The sequence below is a fragment of the Hibiscus syriacus genome, unplaced genomic scaffold (genome assembly GCF_006381635.1).
Source record: "Hibiscus syriacus cultivar Baekdansim isolate YM2019G1 unplaced genomic scaffold, ASM638163v2 tig00020944_pilon, whole genome shotgun sequence".
In the NCBI taxonomy this organism is placed as follows: Eukaryota; Viridiplantae; Streptophyta; class Magnoliopsida; order Malvales; family Malvaceae; genus Hibiscus; species Hibiscus syriacus.
The window spans coordinates 5,951-29,838 of NW_024062503.1; the positions used below are offsets into that span (position 1 = coordinate 5,951).

At 34.8% G+C, this 23,888-nt stretch overlaps 1 non-coding gene and 3 pseudogenes across 1 annotated transcript; 2 read left to right on the forward strand and 2 right to left on the reverse strand.

Annotated features, from left to right (window-relative positions):
• Positions 1-2,038: 2,038 nt before the first annotated feature.
• Positions 2,039-4,834, reverse strand: LOC120209936 (annotated as a pseudogene).
• A 1,821-nt stretch (positions 4,835-6,655) lies between these two features.
• On the forward strand, positions 6,656-14,207 carry LOC120209935 (annotated as a pseudogene).
• A 2,618-nt stretch (positions 14,208-16,825) lies between these two features.
• On the reverse strand, positions 16,826-16,907 carry TRNAW-CCA. The gene has a single exon. It is a non-coding gene; the product is annotated as a tRNA-Trp (tRNA).
• A 1,153-nt stretch (positions 16,908-18,060) lies between these two features.
• On the forward strand, positions 18,061-22,630 carry LOC120209937 (annotated as a pseudogene).
• The last annotated feature ends 1,258 nt before the right edge of the window (positions 22,631-23,888 follow it).

Sequence of the window (23,888 nt, forward strand, 5' to 3'; positions counted from 1 at the left end):
GCAATTCATTCAAGATTCAATTTGCAGAAGAAGAATAGTTTCTGAAATGAAAATCGCAACACGAAAATGACTATCGCAACGAGAGAATCGCAACGCGAAACTAAAATCGCGTTGTTTGCATTTCGCGTTGCGATTCTTGGTTGATTTAATAAGCAATCTAAGTGAAATGGTTAATCTATTATTGAAATTATCAGTAAACTTATCATCAATTTCAATATGAAAAACCTAATAATAATGCAAAAATTTCAAAAAGAAAATAATTAAAAAAACTAACCCTCGTTGGTTGATTTGGTTGATTTTCCATTTGATTGTGAGGGTGGCTCTGAGAGATGGAGATAGACGGATTTCGCCGGAGATGGGGACGGATTTCGTCGGAGATGGGTGAGAGAGTGAGAGATGGAGATGGGACTGAGTTGTGATTTTAGGTTTTAGGTTATGAGTTGCGATTACGGGATATACTGTGGACAGTTAGTGTTCCATATATTAATATTCATGTTTGGAATTTAAAAATAAAATACTTGGCCAGGATACTAATGGCGCTTTGAAAATCGCATTGCGATTATGTATTATCGCGTTGCGAAAGTCAGTATCGCGTTGCGAAAGTAAGTATCTCGTTGCGATTTTTTATTATCGCATTGCGATAGTCAGTATCGCATTGCGATTTTCCCAATTCGCGTTGCGATTTACTTATTCGCATTGCGATTTTCCCAATTCGCGTTGCGATTTACTTATTCGCATTGCGAATTGGGAAAATCGCAACGATACTGTAGACCATCGCAACGCGATTTTCAACTATCGCATTGCGAAAATGCAACGCGAATTTGCGATAATGGAGATCGCGTTGCGAATTAGCGATCGCATTGCGATTTTGTTGGTCATTTTGGCAAATCCGGAAAAATTGGTTAAAATCGTATATTATATGGGATTTTGGTCAGTGAGGTTATTTTCTCTTTTTTTAATTATATACTTTTATGATAATTTATAAACAAATTTTAATTTCATAAATTTTAAATTTTATTTTAATAATACTTTTTAATATTTATTTTAATTCAAATTTATAAAAAAATAGTAACGTAGAATTAAAAATACATTTAATATTCAAAAATAATTAGAGATATATGAAACATGAACTTTGTACAGAATGGACCAATCCAAATTTATATAAATAAAAGTAAAAAATTCCAAGTAAAAAATAATGATAATATATATATATATATATATATATATATAAATTTAGTAATTGAATTTTTATTTTTAGCATTTTTATATTTATTTTTTTAATATCTTATATTTTAGATTTAAAATATTTTAAAAATTCAAATAAAACCCTTAAACTTAAAAAAAACAATTAAACCCTCAAGCTTAACCAAAAATCAATTTACCCAATTTATTATATCACCAACCACCGTAGACTATCAAGTCAACTTCGTAGACCGTTATGTAAAATTCATAATGATCAATGACAAAAATTATTAGTCAAAAGGTCACATTGAATGCAAAAATAATTTAAGGACCATATTAAGTTTTTTTTTAAAGTACAAGGGCCTAAAATAATTTAAGGACCACATTAAGATTTTTTAAAAGCACAAGGGTCTCTTGTACCTTTTTGCCTAGATTTTCTTTTGTATTAGTAACCTCACATCTTGCAATCTTATGACAACATACACCTAAATAAGACCTCAAATCCAACGGTTGAGCCTCTGGTCATGCCAATCTTGTGACTCGCCATACACCTAAAAACATCATATATCCTCAACAAATCAAACCGATTAATTAAAATCCGATAATTCAGTCGGTTCTTCAAATTAGACCGGTTTGGATCCAAACCATGGATTATATTTTCTGGCTCAAGCAAACGTATATTTGTCTGAACTCAAAACAAACCAGTAAGACGATTTTAAAGACACTGTTCCCAAACACTTGGTAATGAACAAACAAAGGTCATTTTGAAGGTGCACAAGACAAGAAATGTTGCCAAAAAACTTTGAACATGTGGGAAATGGAAGATACTACAATAATATTATAGTAACAGTAACAAAGCAGCTTCTCATATATGAATGGAAGCCTATGTCCCAAACAAGTTTTAAATAAAGAATATATAACAGCTATCACCCTAGGAGAATTGATGCGACCTGGCAAACCAAGCTGTGCATAAACATTTACATTTGGTCTTAAGACCTAATAATATGAGGACCGTGGCATGGCAAAAATGAGCACCCTAATCGACTGAAAAAGGAACCGAATGAAGCAAATGGGGAAAAAAATAGATCACGAATCATACATTAGCTTTCCCCAGTTCTATGCCTCTTATAAGCCCGACCAGACTCCTCTGAGCAGCTCCGAACTCCAGTTTGTATGATCACTTGATTGCTTATGTGTCGGATTTCTTTCTCCTAGATGACAGGTGAAAAAGAAAAACAGGTTAGAATATGAAGCAAATAGTTTTACTGACTCGTGTCCAAACCGTCACTAAACTGGGAGGGGAATAATTGAAGACGGCGAAACACAAAAACAACTTAGCTAGTACTTAATCTGGCCAAAAAGGATTATAAATAAACCTTAGAACTGGATGGCATAGAAGTCACTCCACTAACTACTCGTTTACCAACATCAATTTTCACAGAGATGCTCGACTGAGACATATCCACTCCTGAAGACTGTAGAGCCTGTGTCAGAGAATTCAATATCCTGTTGGAAACAAAAACTGATCTCTTTAATAGCATGTATAAAACCTACCATGAAAGGGCATGTCATAATTGATATCAGTAAACAGATAACACCATTAACCAAAATCTGAGAAAGAAATCATGAAAAAGTCAACTCCTAGTACATTATGTCAGGGAAAATCGTAAGTTATACAGAGCAGTTTTTCACCCTTGAGAGTAAGCACTTGACAAGCCAACTGATTCATCTCTGATAGTCAAGTCCTCTTGTTCAATTGCTAAATTGTTCGGAATAACACTCTCAGTCAGACAGTCTCTACTCTGCCATGACTGAAACTGGGGTTGATGTACCCGACTCATGAAAAGCGATGCTACCTCTTCCATGAGTAGCAATTGCTTCCGACCGTGTCTGCATGTTAACCATAGAAGTAGATGATGCAGGGGGATGATCAAGTATTTTAAAAACTGCAGCATCACCCAAGTTGGACTCAATTGAATTCTGCATATTCGCAACCATTGACGGAATGCCACCATCATTCTCACAAGTAGATCCATTCTTCATAGTGTGAGAATGGTCAATAAAATTCTCTGCAACCCCATGATGATTTTTCTGTTAAAAAATAAATAAAACAAATCAGTTAGCTTCATCTTGAATTATGAAAAGTTATGTGAACAAAATTATTATTTACAGAAGGCTCCAGTTATAACTCATTAACCTAAAAGTTCAAAGCAAAGAGAAAAAATGCCCACCCTATTGCTCAAAACATAAGATGCGTTCATCTATTGTCAATTGAAAACTACTATTTGGATGTGCATGCCAATAATTATCTCCAAAACGAATTCAGCATATGCACTGGAACTTCAACACCCATCCTTTAGCATTTAGATCTTCAATAGGTAAGCCTCTCAAACATTAATCTAAAACAAAAATATAACTATATGATTGTGCAAAGTAACCACATTGACATGGGTGTACAAAGGCGCAAATATGAAGCATAAATTAGATTACCCATGGAATCATTTTTGTTGGCTCCTGGCTCCACCCATGGTACGATCCCTCATACATTAGCAACTTTTCCTGTAAAAACTGAATGTACTCTATGACCTACACATAAGTAGGTCTTATTCAAAATCCATCAAGGAACCATAAATGATTAAATATATGCATGTACATACATATCTAATGTATGTGTATAGCATATTAAAGGAAAAAACGTCGTTGAGTGGTGACCTCTAACAGAAAAGATGCCTTGTCTCTCTTTGATCATTTTGAGGTATAATATCTCTCAAAGTCTGGAACCTATCACACAAAAATAACCAAAGAATGCTTCAAATATATTCAAAGAATTGAAACTGATTACTGCCACACTGTATCATCAAAATACAACATAATTGAATTCAAGGAAGCTTTCAGAACCCATATTCAGATGCACCAAGCAGCGGCACCCCCCCCCCAAAAAAAAAAAAACCAAACAAACAATAGAAAAAGGCTTATTGTGCAAACTTGAGTTAACAAAAGAATCACTAGATGGCTTCACGTATGTTACAGCAATCTAACATAAAACAAAATGGAATATATAAGCAAACCATATGAGACAATAACACTCAACACACTGTTTGATATTTCGTGAAATACCATTACAACCAAAGCCCTCTAATTTAAGTACTTCTAAAAAATTATCTCATTCATAGCCAATACATCTGAACATTTTCAGTTCTGGAAAGTCAACTAATACTTAAATACAAAATTAAACCCCAATGGAAAAAAGAAGGAAATTTGAATTTTATACCTTTCATTAATCTTACTTCTTCTACGCTGCTCTGTCTCAGAATGCTTAGACCGATTAGTGCTCGTCTTTTGCTCACTTCCTTTCTCTTCTACTTTCACTGTTTCCTCTATAAAGAAGAACATTTTTAATTAAAACATAATAATAATTACTGAAATTCTTATAAAAGGAAAACACCTCTATCTTCGAAACCATCGTCGTCTTCATCTTCTTGATGAAGCTGCGCCGTTGCCACGGATTTCACCATTTCGCTGCTTGGTTTTATAAACATAAAAAAATGTAAAAATTCTAACAAAGCGGAGGTGCAGAGGGACGGAAAAAGAGTAGTTCGAACGAGTCTGGCGAGTCAGTTTTTGCAGAAAACAGGGATAAATTTTGCCCTAAAAAGGGGGCGGAAAAAAAGATTATTGTAAAAAATTGGAATTTATGTTTTTTATTTATTTAAGAATTTATGGCTTTATTGATTGATACGTTTTTATTTGAAAAAATATTGGTGGCGTTGGGTGGTGGTAGGTGCTCATTTACGCGTGCATGGTGACTTTTAGGAACAATTTTTTTTTATGAGAAGTTAATGTGATTATAGAATAATATTTGTTTTAAATATTTTTAATTATTTGATAATAAAATTTTAATTATTTTATTACGATTGTTGATGTTTGAATTTGTGATTTATAAAAATAATGACGATTTCTTTAATTATTAAGATAATTTAATTCGTACGTTTATAAGAGATCTTCTTTCATACTTTTGGTAAGTTTTTCTAAAGTTTAGAAGTAAAGTTGAGTGTTTAAAGTGTAATTATTCCTTGGTTTAAATCTCTAAATATTTTTTAAATAAAATAAAAAGTTTAATTATTATACGCAATTATTTTAAATTTTAACACGTTTTAATTAAAACAATTCTTTTAATCAACGAAATATTGATATATCACACAAAATTAAATATTTATTATAATTAAAAAAAATAAAGACTTAAAGTAGAAAAAATATAATTTAAAGATTTATTTTAAATAAAAACATTTAGATATCTAAAGCCATTATATATAATAATTTAAAGATTTATTTTGATAAAAAAGTAATTCTAAAGTTCAAAAAAGAGACGCAATTTAGGACTTACTTTAAATTTAAATTTTTTCTTTATTTTTTAATTTTATTTTTTGGAGATATTTTATAATAAAAAATAAAATTTTAAAAAGTGTTTTTGAAATAAAAAAAATTAATTTGGTTTTTTAAAAGTGTAAAAATTGGCTTTTTAACTTTTACTATTATATATAAAATTATTTATTTTTTATCATCATATTAGAATGGATATTTTAATTTTTATAAGAAAATTTACAGTAATATTAAAAGATTTTTCCTTAAATTTTCTTAAATCTAACAATGCTAGAAAATATTTTTTTCCCAAATAATACAGTGAAAAAAAGGAATAGTTCAAGTAGGGTAATGAATATTTTTTTTTTCAATTAAGTTGTTTGTTGAAGTATAAGTGAAAAGACGTAAAGAATATTTCATATTTTAAAAAAAATATATCCGACGATCCAATGACTTATAAACTATAACTCACTAAATTGTATATAGTGTAAAGAAAATGTTATGTCTTTTATACATCTTTTTCAAAAATGTAAATTTTTAAATACATTAAATTTTGTTTACCTATTCTATTAATACAATAACAAAGACCTTAAATGAAAAATAAATTTCAGAACACTCCACTTTAATCATTTTTTTACCATATTATTTAAAATAATTACTACTAGAAAATTAATAATAAATATAAATTTCTATTTATGAATTTATAAGTAATATACTGGCCCGGACGAGATGATATAAGAGATGTATGTTTTTGTTCGGGGAAAATCCAATTTCCATTTTAGTTAATGACAAATAAATGATTAGAGGTTTTGGCAATCACGGCAGGGACCAACTGATTAACTGCTCTACGCTTCCAAGATGTGGCCACGTCACAATTGTATGACATGGCAAAATCTGAATTATCCACGTAGTCATACCACCCAATAACAAATTTGGAAACTTAATATTTTTATCAGTATTTAACTGTCGAAACTCCCTCACGTTTCTTCTGAAAACAAGTTAAAACACAAACAAATCTCGGAGAAGAGCGGGATCAGAGAATAACACTAATCGAATCATAGCCGTTGCTTTACCTTCACCGACGTTCGTTCTCATCAGCGGCGGTAGCTCTAGCTCCATCGCTGCTCCGCCGTCCATTTCTTCGTCGCCGGTGAGTCATTCATCTTCACGTTCCCTTTTATTGTCTTAGATAATGAAATCATTTCCTCTTTTGTGATTTATTTATTTATTCTTTAATTCTGAAGAATGAAATCCAACTGTTCCTTCACCTTTTTTCGCTTTCCATTGTTGTGTTGATAGTGAGACGTTCATTAGCGTTTTGAAGAAGCCAAAACAGTGAAGGAATGTATTTCTTTTTGTTAATATAATGTTTTGGTAAATCATATAAACTATTAAGAAATAAGAATAAATTCGTTGAATTAGTTGATGAAATGCTAATATTCCCGCTCTTTCTCTCTCTATATGTATACAATGTATTGAAAACTATTGAAGATAATATTTTCCGTTGTTTTTTTATCTTTTGAAAGCAAAACTGGAAAAAAAAACGCTTTCGGATGGAAAAGAAAACAATATTTTGATGAATAACTGTTTTAGTAAACCAAAATGAAAGATTTTACTCCTATGTAAAATATGGTTATTAATGATAATTTATGTGCACTATGGTTTTCAGTGATAATTTATATAAACTTTATTTTATTCTTCTAATTCTGTTACTTTTCATTCTAATTCTCTGTCCTTTAAGAAATTGAATCATTCTTGTGATTATTGTAATGGGTCCTTTATCTTTCCATTGGTTTCTGGTATCAGCTTACTTCAACGATGTAGCAGTTTCACTGTATTTTATATTTGCTTTTGCTTTACTGAATCTGTTACAATGTAAAACGAAGAGTTACTGATTGAATTCATCCGGGCGATTATGAACACATACAACACAATCATTTCCATTCATGTTTTACCAGCATTTGATTTTGGCGTCTGCTTGAGAGAAAAGCTCTCTGATGTCGCCATTTTCACTGCTGATACTGAACTCTACCGGTACTTCGCTTCATTTCACATATCTTGATCCGAACTGCCCCATTATAACTCGATGGCTGTTGCAGCATTCACGGGACTCTTTAATAGTGAATTTCATGGAAATAAGAGGATGGAAACAAAACCTTCTCGAAGAAAACGTGTATTTGTGCAGACTGAAACTGGCTCTGTTCTTGGTATAGAGTTAGATAGGTGCGACAATGCTCGTACTGTGAAAAGGAAACTACAGATTGCTCTTAATGTTCCAATAGAGGAGAGGTCGCTCTTTTTTGGGACGTGGTGCTTAAGAATGATCTAAGTACTGTCAGAAATGATTCTCCACTTCTTCTCATGAGAAACTTCATCCACAGATGCTCATCTACTCCATGTCTCTCACCTACTGGGAAGGATATTCAGCAGAGAGATCAGATTGGTCCAATTGAGATATTAGTATGTTCAGATCACATTTCCAGAATAAAAAAACTGGTAAGAAAAATTGTAGAAGCAATGAAAATTGGGATTGATCCCATCCCTGTTTGTAGTGGTCTAGGAGGTATTAGAGAATTAATTATAATAGATTTTATCTATATTTTAAATTATTGTAATCAATTATAATATTCTTGTAATTAGTTGTAATCCCCTAACTCTAGGCTAGTCTCCTATTTCTATGCCTTGTAATTAGTTGTAATCCCCTAACTCTAGGCTAGTTTCCTATTTCTATGTGTCCAATTTTGTGTATATATATTCACTCTTAATCAATGGAAAACTCAAGCCATTGTTTCTCATTACTCTTCTCTCTATTTCAACATGGTATCACGAGCCTAATCTTCCTGAGCATATTTTCTTCTCCTTTTTTTTGGTTCAAAAACACCACGATCCTTCATATACATATATCTAAAACTACGCCACTAGTCCCTTCAATGGCTTCCCATACGACTTCCTCTTCCACCAACGATCCTATTACTATCCAAAATTCTCAAGATCCTCAACATCCTCTCCTTACAATAAATCTCTCCAATATCACCAAATTGTCATCCACCAATTATCTCACATGGAGCCTTCAAATCCAATCTCTTCTTGAAGGTTATGATCTTCATCACTTTATTGATGGCACTCAAACTCCACCACAACCCACCATCACCGTCAATGGTGTTACATCTCCAAATCTGGCGTACACAACCTGGAAGCGTCAGGATCGTCTCCTTTTTAGCGCTCTCCTTGGTGCCATCTCCGTTTCATTGCAACCGCTTATTGCCCGCACCACCACTTCCCTTGATGCATGGCAAACCTTAGCTAATACCTACGCCAAACCATCTCGTGGTCATATTAAACAATTGAAGGAACAATTAAAGCGGTGTAACAAGGGCTCAAAATCAATTAGTGAATACATGCAAGCGATAAAGACTCGTGCCGATGAACTTGCTCTTCTAGGGAAGCCAATTGATGATGAGGATCTTATTGATCGGGTTCTAGAAGGACTAAGTGATGAGTATAAATCTGTCATTGATGCCATTAATGCCCGTGACACGTCAATTTCTTTTGCTGAACTTCATGAGAAACTTCTCAACAAAGAAACATCTCTTCAGACCGCTCAACCACCTTCCCTATCACTACCAGCCACGGCAAATCCCACGGCTTTTCGGAATCGTCCAAATTAGCGTCCACCAGCCACCAATTCACAACAATCAGGCCCTACCACTATACTTTCTCCTCATGATCAACGCCAACCCAAACCTTATTTGGGTCGTTGTCAAGCATGCGGCACTCAAGGACACACTGCCAAACGATGCCCAATGTTTCGGCTTGTCAATAATCAACAATCACCAGCATCTCGTCCTCAAGGCTCTCAGGGATATCGCCCTTCCACACCCTGGCAACCACGAGCCAATCATACTATTCTGGGCAACAACACTACACCTACTTGGCTGCTGGATAGTGGAGCATCTCACCACGTTACGTCTGACTTGAGCAATCTCTCTCTTCATAGCTCGTACCAAGGATCTGATGATGTCATGATTGGCGATGGATCGGCCCTTCACATAACCCATACTGGTTCTACCACCATACCAACTTCCTCTCGCACCTTTACTTTACAAAATGTCCTTTGTGTCCCTTCCATGAAAAAGAACTTAATTTCGATTTATCAATTTTGCACTCATAACCATGTTTCTGTTGAATTCTCACCCTCTGCTTTTCAGGTGAAGGATCTAAACACGGGGACAATCCTTTTGATGGGTGAACCTAAGGATGGCGTATATGAGTGGCCGACTACATCCCCTTCAGTTTCCTCTTCACCATTGCTTGCATTTTCCAGTGTCAAGACCACTTCGTCCGAGTGGCACTCTAGACTAGGTCATCCGTCATTTACTATTATGAAAAATATTGTTTCCAAATTTCCTTTACCATTGTCTAGTCCGTTATCCTCCTTCACACATTGCAATGCATGTTCATGCAATAAAAGTCATAAAATTCCATTTTCTTCTTCTACCTTAACTTCATCTCACCCGCTTGAACTTATCTTTTCTGATGTCTGGACCTCTCCTGTTTATTCTGTTGATGGTTTTCAATACTATGTTATTTTGTTGATCATTATACACGATATATTTGGTATTATCCCCTTAAACGAAAATCTCATGTGCATGACGTCTTTGTACGTTTCAAGGCATTAGTCGAAAACCAATTTAAACACCGAATTATTACCCTCTATTCAGATAATGGTGGTGAATATCAAGCCCTTGATCGTTTTCTCTCCACCAATGGTATATCACATCTTACTACACCACCCCATACACCAGAACATAATGGTTTTTCTGAACGACGTCATCGACATATTGTTGAAACTGGTCTATCTCTCCTTACTCATGCATCAATGCCTTTAACTTATTGGACTTACGCCTTTGCCACTGCTGTATATCTCATCAACCGTATGCCCACACCCACACTACATTTTTCATCTCCTTTTGAGAAACTCTTTGAGTCTCAACCCAACTACACTAAACTTCGGGTGTTTGGTTGCTTATGTTATCCGTGGCTTCGTCCTTATTCTCAGCACAAACTTGACTCTCGTTCCACTCCTTGTGTTTTTCTTGGCTACTCTTTAACACAAAGTGCATATATCTGTCTCGCTCTACCCACTTCTAAAATATACATTTCTCGTCATGTCAAATTTCTTGAAAACTCATTTCCCTTTAGCACTCACCAAATCCATCTAGCGCGTCCCACCCCAGAGATCATTTCCAAATGGCTATCCCCGGTCCAAATTTTACCAATTTCAAGTGGCTCACTCAATACGCCTCCACAAAGGGATTCCTCATGTCAACATCCGTCACAAAATACCCAAACAGACCACTGCCCTTCCTCATCAGTCGACCGTCGATCCCTATCCATAGACCTCTCTTTACCCGAACACAGCTCGGTTAATCGCCAAGAAACCATCGTCGACCATTTACCACTAGAACCACACAATTCTGAGACCTCTTCTGCTTCAATCATAACGCAACCCACCCATCAAAATACCCATCCCATGACCACTAGATCGAAAAACAACATCCATAAACCCCTAACCAAAATAAACCTCACTGCTATCATTTCTCAACCATCAGACATTGAGCCTCATACTGTTTCTCAAGCCCTAAAAGATCCCAAATGGAGACAAGCTATGAATGATGAGTTTGATGCTCTTGTTCGGAATGGAACTTGGGAGCTTGTTCCATCTACTTCTCTGCAGAATCTTGTTGGATGTAAGTGGGTCTTTCGTATTAAACGGCTTCCTAATGGTTCTATTGACAGGTACAAAGCTAGATTAGTTGCCAAAGGCTTTCATCAAATACCTGGAGTGGATTATCATGACACTTTAGTCCGGTTGTCAAGCCGACAACAATACGACTTGTTCTAAGCCTGGCAGTCAGTAGAGGTTGGCAATTGCGACAATTGGATGTTAATAATGCCTTTCTTCAGGGCCATCTTTCCGAAGATGTCTACATGGCCCAGCCTCCAGGATTTGTTGATAAAGACAATCCAACACATGTATGCAAACTAAAGAAGGCAATATATGGACTCAAGCAGGCCCCACGGGCTTGGTACCTTGAACTTCACCAATTCCTCATTGAGTTGGGTTCACAAACTCTCAAGCAGACACTTCCCTATTCATTCTTCACTCAGGTGACACTACTATATATCTACTTGTTTATGTGGATGACATTATTATCACAGGCACCAACACCAATATTATTCAGCGCTACATTGACCTCATGGCACAAAGATTTTCAATCAAGGATCTTGGCACATTGTTTTATTTTCTCGGCATTGAGGTTCTAACTACTCCATCCGGTCTGCTGCTTACTCAAAGGCGCTACATCACTGATTTCTTGCCCGGACAAAAATGATTGGTGCAAAACCTGTTGCTACACCACTTGTTACAGATGGAAATCTTACACTTCATTCAGGTACAGCTCTAACTGACTGCACAGAATATAGAACAATTGTTGGCAGTCTACAGTATCTTTGCCTCACTCGCCCAGACATAGCATATGCCGTCAACAAGCTTTCTCAATTCATGCATCGCCCGACGTCTGAACATTGGAATGCTGCAAAACGACTGCTTCGATATCTATGTGGCACATTAACTCATGGATTATTCCTTCACAAGGCAAATCCACTTTCCCTTCATGCATTCTCAGATGCTGATTGGGCTGGAAACAAAGATGATTATACCTCAACGAGTGCCTATATTGTCTATCTTGGTCGTCATCCTATTTCTTGGTCATCCAAGAAACAACGTACAGTTGCTCGATCCTCCACGGAGGCTGAGTATCGATCAGTTGCCGCTACTACTTCTGAACTCAATTGGATTTGTTCCCTTCTCACAGAACTTGGCATCACTCTTTCTACACCGCCTGTTATCTACTGAGACAATGTTGGTGCCACCTATCTCTGTTCTAATCCAATCTTTCATTCGTGCATGAAACATGTGGCACTTGACTATCACTTTATTCGGGGTCAAGTTCAATCAGGTGCTCTTCGTGTTACTCATGTTTCCTCAGCAGATCAACTTGCCGACGCTCTTACCAAACCGCTTCCACGAAGTCGATTCCAAGATTTAAGGGTCAAGATTGGTGTCTCCTCCGGAGCTCCATCTTGAGGGGGCATATTAGAGAATTAATTATAATAGATTTTATCTATATTTTAAATTATTGTAATCAATTATAATATTCTTGTAATTAGTTGTAATCCCCTAACTATAGGCTAGTCTCCTATTTTTATGCCTTGTAATTAGTTGTAATCCCCTAACTCTAGGCTAGTTTCCTATTTCTATGTGTCCAATTTTGTGTATATATATTCACTCTTAATCAATGGAAAACTCAAGCCATTGTTTCTCATTACGCTTCTCTCTATTTCAACAGGAGGTGCTTACTATTTTCGAAAGAGAAAATAACTTCATTGACCAAAAATGCCTTATAATATACGATTTTGATCAAATTTTTTTTGGATTTGTCAAAATGACCAACTAAATCGCAATGCGATCGATAATTCGCAACGCGATCTCCGGTATCGCAAATCAGTTTCCAGATTCGCAACGCGAACTTCGACTATCGCAATGCGAACTTGGACTATCGCAATGTGAATATATAAATCGCAATGCGATAGTCGACTATCGCATTGCGATTTACATATTCGCATTGCGATAGTCCAAATTCGTTGCGATAGTCGAAGTTCGCGTTGCGATAGTCGAAGTTTGCGTTGCGATTTATTCCAAATTCGCAACGACTGCATTTGTTTCTTAAGAATTTTCTCTAAAAAGATAGTATTCGCGCAGACGTGTCGAAGACACGTATTACCACGACCCGAGACGGACGGCGGCGGCGGCGGCGCGCGAGAGTCCTCTTTGTTCTCTATCACTCAACAAAGAAATGGGAAAGCCAAACCTTAAATATCATTCATTTTATCTCTTCGAAATAGCCAGGGTGCAAATTGAGCAATCGTTAAACCAACTGATGAAGAACCTTATGCGCCGAACAACCCAAAAGGTTTTATTGGCAAGGCCCTTGGGCAGCCAGGACTGAAACGCTTAGTACGTGTTGGGGAGAGCAGCTTTAGGGAGGTAGCGGCTTATCTTCTTGATTATGATCACTTTGCCAATGCTCCCTCTTATGCTCTTGTGAAGGTCACACACTCGGTTTTTAATGTCAATGATGGAGTGAATGGAAACAAACAGCAAGAGCGAAAGGAATTTAGCAAGATTGCTTCTTTGCAGCAGTTTATCCGTCATGATTTTGATGCCAGTGATTATGGGACTTCAAGCTTTCCAGTTTCTGCTGTACATAAAGATAGGGATATTAGATATCCGCATTTTGAACACTGATAGGCATGCTGGAAATCTTCTGGTTAGAAAATTTGATGGAGGTGGGGGGCTTGATCTAGTGGAGATTGTTCCAATTGATCATGGCCTATGCCTTCCCGAAAACCTGGAGGATCCCTACTTTGAGTGAATCCATTGGCCTCAGGCATCAATTCCTTTCTCAGAGGATGAGCTTGAATATATATCCAATCTGGATCAATTTCGAGATTATGAACTGCTTAGAATGGAGCTCCCAATGATTCGAACAAATTCAAAACTTTTTTTAATGAATTTATTTTTATATGGATCAAATCCCTAAAGGTCATGAGTTCGAACATCAACACTTACAGAATTACTAAAACATATATTATCATTTGTAATCATCCTAAATTAATAAAAAAAAATTATGTGACTCGTTTCATAAGTTCACAATGGAGAACTGGGAGACAATAAAGACATGATAAAGGAAAACATGATCAGATTGAAAATTAAAATATATTTAAGGGTAAATTATATTGTTCCTCATCGAACTATATTGTCTCTCCTATTTTTCTCACCCAACTTTCATTTTTTCTATTTTGTTCACTGAACTTAAGAATTTAATCATTTTGCTCGCTCCCCCGTTTTCTTTCTAACGGCTAGATGATGTGGCAATTTTTATTTTTTAATATAAAATAATTAAAAATATTAAATAAAAACAGAAGTTGGTCGGATGCCACAGCTGACCATCGTCAACCGTCATAGATGGAGGACGTTCAGTTTCAAATTTCATGGGTCGCTTTGCCACAACATCGTGAGGAAGCAAAAACGTTTCAGTCGAGATTTACGAGTTTTAAGATATTTTTCGGTGAAACAACCACCAAATTCGGACTAAGGGGTTGAGATGAATCGACTCATGAAATTTGAGATTGTTGATGATGGTTGGAATGAAAATGACATGGTTCCAAATGAGAGAAAATGAATAAGAAAAGGAAAAAGGGTAAATTACACAATTTCTCATTGAACTTTACTCTCTCTCTTATTTTACTGATCGAACTTTTAATATAGGATTTGAAACGACATCGTTTGGTGTATATTTGAATTTTTTAAATGACATCGTTTTGATGCTTGTGCCACGCCGAAACGCCGTTAAATATTTAACAAAAGAGTGAGAAAAAATATTTAATTTGTAAAGTTCAATGAGTAAAATAGAAAAATTGAAAGTTGGGTGAGGAAAATAGGATAGAGAGTATAATTTAGTGAGAAACAATGTAATTTACTCTATTAAATCCAGAATAAATCAGTAACGCTAGCATACCTTCAAGGGATTTGTAATGTAGTTGGTGCGAGGGTTTATTATTTAAAACGCGCCATGTCGATATGGATTTAGGTAGGAAGTAGTTGTTCGTAAAAGAGGTGGCGTCGACAAAGTTATCTCAGCGGATTCTGAATAAATTTCAAAACTAATTAATATCATATGATAGCTATTATTATTATTATTATTATTATTTTAAAAAAACAGAGTTAAATAAAAGAAAATAAAAATACTGACTAACATTGAGGATAGAACTGGCAAACTTGAGTAGAACTCGATTACCCGAATTGATTTATTAAACTCAATACATGATATTAACCCTAACATGATAATCAAATTTGATTTGACTCGACTCGAACCATATCTGATCCAAAATTTAATGAAATCGAAATCAACCAGATCCGAAAGTAACCCGAACCAAATTTAACCTGACCCGAAAGCAACCCGAACAGATTAAAATTGATAAAAGTTATCAAACGATAAAAGTTATTTTCAATAATAAATTAATTTAAATAAAATTGATAATTTATTAAAAATATTAGATTTATAATAAAATAATACAAAGTTTAAGAATGATATAAAAGTAAAAATCTAATTGTAAGATTGAAAATAGTCGTAAATAAAATTTATTTAGCTTACTTGTTATAAAAATATTAAATTTATAATAAAAATAATAAAAAAACAACTAAAACAAAGGAAATAATATTAAACTTATGTTACGATTTAACAAATAAAGTTATGCATTATTTTTAAAATTTTAATAAAAATATTAAATTTATAATTGGAAATAAAAAATTCAATTAAAAATTATTTCTTTATCAAATAGTTCTAATTTTTCATACGATATCAATATAAAATTTTGATAACAAATTCTAACACATTATAGGATCATATTTGTTTCAAATTAAAGATTTATCATCTTTAAATGATGGTTTAATTCAAAATATTGAACGATTAAGAATTGAAATTAAACCTAAATGATAAAATTAACAAATAAGAAAACATATTTTTACAAGTATATATCAATTATTATATATATATATTTGATTTTGGTTGGACTCATAACCAATTAAACTCGAATTGACATGATCTAAAGGTTGACCTAAATCGAAAATCAATCGACTCGATATTGACCAAACCCAAAAATCAATTGATCCAGTATGACCCGACCCGATCCAAAAATCAACTAATCTAATATTGATCCGAACCGAAAAACAACTGATCTAATAATCACCTGACCTGATCCGATTCACCGTACACCCAAACTAGATCTGAACCATATATAATCCGATTCGAACAAAATTAAACCAAATTTAATATAGACCCGAAATTACTCAACCTGAAATGACTCAACTCAAACTCGATCTGAATGACCAGTTTGCCGTCTCTAATTGAGGATGATCGATCTTAAACAAGCCTCAATTTGTTTGAGAAAATGAAGTAGTTGAGCTTATGCGTCAACCCTGTAATCATGGTTGCCCAAAACTGCATGAATCAGTAATTAACCACTCGGACATTGGTTTTGACTTTAGACATTTGGCATTGGAATTTGGAAGTGAAGCTAAAACTGCAATTTCTTTGCCCTTTATGGGGAAGAAAGAAGAGAGAGAGAGGGAGAGAGAGGGTGGGGAAAATAAAAAATATCTCGACAGCAGGATTTGAACCTGCGCAGGCAATGCCCAACAGATTTGGAGTCTGTCTCCTTAATCACTCGGACATATCGACTGCTGTTTAATCCATTCAACAAATATCTATATTCACTTAACGATGCAAATATAATAAACATAACAGATAACTTTGAATAGAAATACTCTCATGTTTAACAATCGAACAAAGGTTTAAAAATAGAAAAAAGCCTTACATATGAATTGTTAATCAAAATTTACTAAAACACAAGCTCACAACATAGTACGTATGCATAGAGTAGAATAGAGGAATGATTAAATGATGCAGGTCAAGTGGTTCATGCTTTGCAGCAGAGGAAACGGCCAAGTCCTTTAGATGGGTCCTGGGTTTCCTCCCCTGAACCCATATCCAATACAATGTCTTTTAATAATTATAATTTTTAATATTTTTATTAATTAATTGTAATCAAATTCATTCTAAGACATTTAATTACAATTCTAGGCAATTTAAAATTATATGTATCACTTATTTTATTTTTTAAAAGACATAGATAAATTAAAATATTATTTTATTTTATCGATTTTTATTTATCTAATTAGCTTTTTAAATTAAATCAATTTTTTCCCTAGTTTAAAGATTTTATTAGTAAAAAGAAAAAGAAAATTGATCTTTGAGATTTACCATTCGTACACACACACACATATGTATATATTACATACTTCACTTTTAGTCTTTTATGTATATTTTATTTAAAATTTGTTAAAAAATATTATCAGGATTAACCTTTTTCTGTGTATGTACACGAAATTCAAATAAATTCATCATATGATATTAAAATTCGGTATCAAAACAAGATCAGTACACCATAACCTCTATTATTGTAATTTTAATTTTTAAAAAAATTTAAATATTATTTTCTTGAGGGTGAAAATCATTAATAATATTTTCATGTATTAATTATACACCAATAACACATTAAATATGATCTCATAAATGAGAAAGAATACATGGTATTCTATTCGATCGTACAACACTCGGAAAGTTTCAAAAAAATAAGACAAATCCAAAACAAAATTCCAAAGCAAAACTACGGTGATCTGATCTCCCCTCCCCACCCCACCCCACCCCACCCCACGCAACTATTTTGTATTGTCGTTACGAGGACACGTGTCACTCTGCAACCAATCGGTCACCATATTTCGGTCCGTCCCCTTCCCTCTTTAATCATTTCCCATACGCCACTTTCTCGCCGGAGGTTACTCCTCTAACCCTAAAAAAACTACTCCAGATTTTCTCTCCCCCCAAACACTCCCACCAACTTCCAAATCTGTCTCTCTCTAACTTCTAACACGATTTCAAACAAAAGCAAAGGGAACCCATCAGTATTTTCTACTCCTTTTGGTTGGCTGAAGAAAGTTTTCGTTTTTGTGAGAAACAAATCCATCGTTTTCTCTATCACCAACAAGGAACAGATAGAACCCACTACTATTTTTCTTATTTTTGTTTCCTCCCAAAAATGTTCATGCTTTGCAACTCAAAATAAAGAGCTGTTTTTTTGTTCTTTTCAATAATGGGAGTTGTGACATCAACGATGGCGGCGAAGTTTGCATTTTTCCCACCGAATCCGCCGTCGTATACGGTGGTGGAGAGTGGAGGGAAGCTGGTAATGAGTGGGGTGCTGGCAAGGGAGAACGTCGATGTGTTAAAGGTGGGAACCAAGAGAGGGAATGAGGTGGTGGCGGTATATATTAAGAACCCTGGAGCTGCGTTGACTGTTCTTTACTCACACGGGAATGCAGCTGATCTGGGTCAAATGTATGATCTTTTCTGTGAACTCAGTTTTACACCTCAGAGTTAACTTACTGGGGTAAGTTAAAACTGCTAAATGCGAGATTTAAAATTTATGGGTAATCTCTCCTTTCCCTTTTTAATCAAAATTTCTCCTTTTTTGCAGTTATGATTATTCTGGGTATGGGCAGTCAAGTGGGAAGGTATGGGTACATATTGATTTTTGTTTTTTAATTACACATAATGATCTGTTTGGTTGGTGGGGAGAGTGGGTGAAGGAAGAAGTTTTTGCAGGTTGGATCTTTCATTCTGTAGGGATAATAATTGAGAAAGTCTTTAATTTTCTTTTGGTGATTTCTTTTATGATATTCTAGATGTCAGAAAATGGGAACTTTGTAAGGCCTAAGAATTTATGTTATTTTAGCTGTTTTTAAGGTTTTGTTCATGGAAAGGTGAATCTCATACCATCTTATGCTTACTGGTATAGCTAAATCTTTGCTTATTTACACATAATAATGTTTACATCACACAATTTTCACAACAAAAAATGAGTTCAAATTCGTACTCTCAAGCAGGGTTTCAAACCGCGGTCACGTTTTCGGTCATTTTGGGTTTACCGTGATTGTGGCTTTCGCGGGCGCTATTGCGGGTGTAGCGGGTAACTCGGACGGCGGCGAAACCGCTATTTCGCGGGTGCTATCACGTTTTCGGACTTTGATTTAAAACCCTGCTCTCAAGTTAATGATCTCAAAAACAAAGCATAATTCCTTGGATTATTCAGAAAAGACGCAATGCTTTATATAAAGCACTGCACTTGTTTGGTTTGGCTTAGTTCCAGACATCGTAAATTATTACGACCCTAATAATAAAACATTTTTGTTTATCCTTTTCTCATTTTCCAATTCCTGACAGCCAACTGAGCAGAACACCTATGCCGACATAGAAGCTGTATATAGATGCCTTGGGGAGAAATATGGAGTGAAGGAGGAAGATGTTATCTTATATGGTCAATCAGTTGGGAGCGGGCCTACTCTAGATCTCGCAACTCGGTTGCCTAAACTTAGGGCTGTGGTTCTTCACAGCCCAATATTGTCTGGTCTGAGAGTAATTTATCCAGCGAAGCGAACTTACTGGTTTTGACATATATAAGGTTTTGACAACTTTAGATGCACGATTATATAGCTTAATGTCTTAATCTGTCGTCACCTACCTGGTTTTAAGTATACTTTCTTGATGTTTCTTTCCCTGTTCATGATGCAGAATATTGACAAGATACCATTGGTCAACTGTCCTGTTCTGGTAATCCATGTGAGTATTACCTTGATTTGTTTGTAATATTTACTTTTCCTGGTTGTTGGATATTTGTCAAAGTTTGTGCACTATGGTAGGGTTCAGTCAGGTACAGGTGATTCATTGTTCAAATTGAAATAAAGAGAAAAACAGAGTGGTTGGCTGCATCGCATACATTTCCTTTTTAAGATATCTGTCCTATTTCTTTATTTTCCCTTGTAGCTTTTGCGTATTCCTAGTTCCTATATTTTATGCGTTTGATAATGCAGTTCCATTCTAACGAACAATTGCATAGGAGCTTATATTCTTCTTGTGAGTTGTGTTTTCCCTTATCGGTTACAACCATGCAAACACTACACTTAAAATTTGAAGCCTTATCAAAAATTAAGAACAGACCATATGGACACTGTAGTTATGGTGTTTTTGGATGTGGCAATAGGAACAGGTCCTTGAAATGCTATAGTTGATATTTGCTTGTTTGAATAATTGATTTATAAATTTAGAAATCACCCCAAAATATACATTCTACAACATTTTTTTAAAAAATTAAACAGATCTGATGAAAATTTAACGAACCTGATTGATATTTGAGGAAACACATATAATTAATAGATAAAATGGAAAATGGAATGGGTATCTTGAGTTGGAGAGTGAAATAGGGAGATCCACTGATCCGAGGAAGAAAAAGAAAAAGAAATGACAATGATAAATAGTGTTGTTGAATTTCTCTGGAATTTGAAGAAGATTCTAGTGTTTATGGAAAATGAGATCTGTTGCAAATGATAAGATTCGAGAATGGATTAAGAATCCGGGTTATTTTGGAAAGCGGTTGCATCAAAGCCTTAGAATGGATTAAGAATCCGGGTTCTTGTTTTGCTTTATTTAATTCGATAGTGAAGGAAATAGTGTCTATTGTAGTAGATAGGAATGTTATCGTTAGGCATGTAAAGAGAGTTGTGAATTGTGAGGCGGATGAACTAGCTGAGTTAGGAATTGGATAAGGTTGTGTTTTGTTTACTAGTTTTCTAGGAGGTGGTTTTTCTGGTTAAGGGTGATTATATTTGTGTAGGACTTATTGTACTGTCTGTTTGGTAATAAAATTCTGAAGTACTCTTTTCCTCCTTCAAATGTCCGTCGAGATACTTTTGTATTTTGACAGTTATGAAGGGGGGGTTTTAACGAGGCCTCCCTTTCTTATAAAAAAAATAAGATTCGAGAATCTTTTATCTAAGAGCTTCTCTCCCATTCGTTTTTTGCCTTTTTCACAGGTTTAATTTCATTTTGGCATCTTACATTGGTGAATAATCTGTAAACTACACTGTTGGAGCCTATACTAGACTGGCAGTTCGAAAAATGCTTTTTGAATTGCCCCCTTATTTGTTCTCATTTTGACATATTTCTGAACCGTCTATTATAAGTTCCAAAACTGTGTTCTTATAATAGACTGGCAGTTTGTAAAATACATTCTGCAATTCCTCCTGTTTCCTACTGTTTAGGATGCTTTACATATAAATATATTCAAGAATTCCTTTAAATTTACCATTTTTGTGGGCCTTTATATACCATTTGCTTGACTCTATGATACTCCAATTGCTTGATCCAATATTGAAAATGATGTTCATCCTCCATTTTGCTGAACTTTTTGACACTTAATCTATCTTGAATTACCAGACACATGGATTGTGATGTTTGTGATTTGTAAATAATATGATCAGAGAATTAGGCAGGTTCTTTTATGTACACAATTTTTCATGAGTGTTCAAATATCTTGTTAGTGACTAGAAACTCCAAAAGTTTGGGAGTTGCAGTTTTCATTGACACTCTTGAAATGATTGATGTATGTTGCCGCACATGCTATTGGAACTTGTAATTCGGAATGTTTCGTTACTTCAAATGTTCTTGTTAAGCTAGCATTATTCACCTGTTTTTGGTGTATTCCAGGGAACGGCTGATGATGTTGTCGATTGTTCCCATGGTAAGCAGCTTTGGGAACTTTGTAAAGAGAAATATGAACCTTTATGGGTTAAAGGAGGGAATCATTGTGACTTGGAACTATATCCACAATACATCAAGCATCTCAAAAAATTCATTTCAGCCATCGAGAAATCTCATCTTAGAAATGGGTCTGCCTCACTTCCTGGTCAACCAGAGAAACCTCGTAACAGCACAGATTTCAGGGAGACATCCAGACCAAGCACAGATCAGAGGGAAAAGACTAGGGCCAGTACTGACCAAAGAGAAATGCCAAAGTTAAGCACTGACCGTCAAGAAAAAGCAAGAACCAGCACCGAGAGAAGAGAAAAATCAAGAAAGAGTGTAGATCGACCTGACAAATTATGTAATGGAAGCTCAGACCAACCTGAGAAAGCGAGGAACAGTATTGATCGGTTAGTTTGAATTCATGCTCACAATTTCTTTGCCTTTCTTTTGAGTTATAATGCCATGAGTCTTATGAGAAAGTGGTTTTATTGGCTGTTGTGATTGAATGCTGCAGCTTTGGGGAGATTATGAGATCCGTTGGATTGTGCAAAATTGGTTGTTTCAGGCCTACTACAGCAACGGGTAAAGACCAGTCTGCTAATTGAGGTGGTATTTTAGATTCCATTTTATTAATTTGATTGGTCCATAGGGTTGTCCAGAGTGATACGAAAAAGTCTAATGTTTTATTTGCCATAACTTAATCAGAGCAAATGGTGTATCTTAATTGGTTGCACTTTTGAGTTAGTAAATCCCTCACTTCTCCATGCTCTCACCTTGTTCCATGTGTGTATGCTGAAATGGTAATGTCGTTATGCCATTATAGTTCATGGTTTATCATAGGATGTGTATTACCTTAATATGACTGCACTATGATAGATGAGTTGGATTGCGGTTTTGCTGTCCTTGCATGATTATGGCATGTTCGATGCTATAATCGTAGTCTTCTCATTTGATCCATGCAGCATATGGGATTTATAATAGTCTTTTAGGGCATTTCTTTGCTTAAGTTTGCCTGCAAATCCTATATTTTTTTGTCTGCCGTTAAGCAGTATCACATGTTTGCCCGTTTGTGCTTGCATGGCTATGCTGTTGTGCACATCCGAGCCTATGGTTGTTGGATCGGTTTTAGGAAAATGAAGATGTTGAAATTCAGGACTGGCAGCAATGCATTCATATTGTGCTTTTTTCTCATGGAATCTCTGGTAAAGATTGAGCTGTGTGCCATGAAGCAGGAAAACTGATGTTATCTTGCTTTGTCTAAAAGTTATTCGAATCTGGATCTTCTAGGGAAAATAACATTCTCTTTTATCTCAGACATTGTTTGGCAGCGTTATTTGGTGATTTAGTGACTGTTACTGTTCGCTGTTTGAATCCCTGGCATTTGTTGTTCCTTCTTTGGATATATGATAACAAAAAACTTGAATATGGTTTTATGTTAAGCTTGAGGAATGACAACATACTCGGTTAAATTTTAGGGTAAATTATATAAATGATTATTAAGTTAGGCTGAAATGATCTGTTGATTACGGAAGCTATGAACAGCTGTAATGATCATTGGACATTGTAAAGTACTGATGAGTTTTAATAATTTAAAATTTGTTTTATAATAGTTTGATAAATTTTGTAACTATTTTATAATTATTTAAGAAAATTTCGTAATCATCTTTTTAAGATGAAAATCCTATTGCAACATAATTTAAATAATGGCTCAAGGGTGAGAGATGTCCTTGTAGTATCAATATCGTTTTTATCATATTTTCGTATTAATTTTACTCTTGAAGTTGTTTAATTACATCAATTTGTATCTTTGACCATTTTGACTAATATAATCGTTAGTTTATTCTTGTGTGGACGTCATTTATTTCCATGTCAGAGGATTGAAATTGTATTTTTGTTCTTTTTTTAGAGGACTGAACTTGTGATTTTTCCTTTTCTTTCTTCTACCATCCTTAAACTACGTAGTTTTGGAACTAAATATGTATCATCATTTTAATATTTTTTTCACTTTATTTCTTTCCCCTT